The sequence below is a fragment of the Myotis davidii genome, unplaced genomic scaffold, assembly GCF_000327345.1.
Source record: "Myotis davidii unplaced genomic scaffold, ASM32734v1 scaffold100, whole genome shotgun sequence".
Classification (NCBI taxonomy): domain Eukaryota; kingdom Metazoa; phylum Chordata; class Mammalia; order Chiroptera; family Vespertilionidae; genus Myotis; species Myotis davidii.
In genome coordinates, this window is record NW_006292691.1 from 232,973 (window position 1) to 233,842 (window position 870).

The window sequence follows — 870 nt, forward strand, 5'->3', positions numbered from 1 at the left end:
AACAACATGGGAGTGCCCTCCCCACCCACTGCTATTTCTGCAACTTGCTGGAGGGTACTTGTGCAAATCTGGTCCTCCCCTGTTAGGGGCAAACATCTGGAAATTGTATGCCCGAGGGACCTGGGAGTCAACTGTGGATTCTCATTCAAGAACTGCCCACCATCATGGAAACATTAACTTTAATGCCCAAACAAAGGAGTCCCGCCCAGCCCTTACTGCCCACTTCCCCATGCCTGCATTCCCTACTTCCCCATGTCAAACTAAGTCCCCCAAAATATAGAAATCAAGCAAAGTGAATCAGTAACCAAAATTACATTACAGACACACAGACAACAAATCTCACTAGCTAAGAGTTTCTGGCAGCTGACGCCCTGAGAGGGAAAGCAGGAGGAGTCCCCAAGCTGGGATGTTCCTGCAATCTCTGCCACGTGTTCAGTCTTGCCACAAATAGCTGGGCTCCCCCAAAAGTGGGACATGCCCCATCTTTTAATTTGTTTAACAAATTAAGCCAAACAACAAAGAGACACAAAACATCAACAGAAACACTCTTATATAAAATATTTACAGGTGCACACAACCCACAGACACCGCAGAATGCCCTGCATAAAAACACCACTGTAGTAGAGCAATGTCTCTTATCCTGGTTCTGGGACTGTCCCGCAGGAGTAAAGATACCTTCCAGGACCCCTGATTTTGGGGCTCACCTTGTTGCAGAAGACCAAAGAAATACCAGGCAAGCTTCCTAGAGAAAGGGAGGGACCCGTTTATTAACACTAGTGGATTCTGGGAATAATTTCCAAATCAGAGTGAAGAAACACGCAGAGGGCTTCACTTTTTATAACCTTCTGGGGTCTTCGTCTTGCAGATATG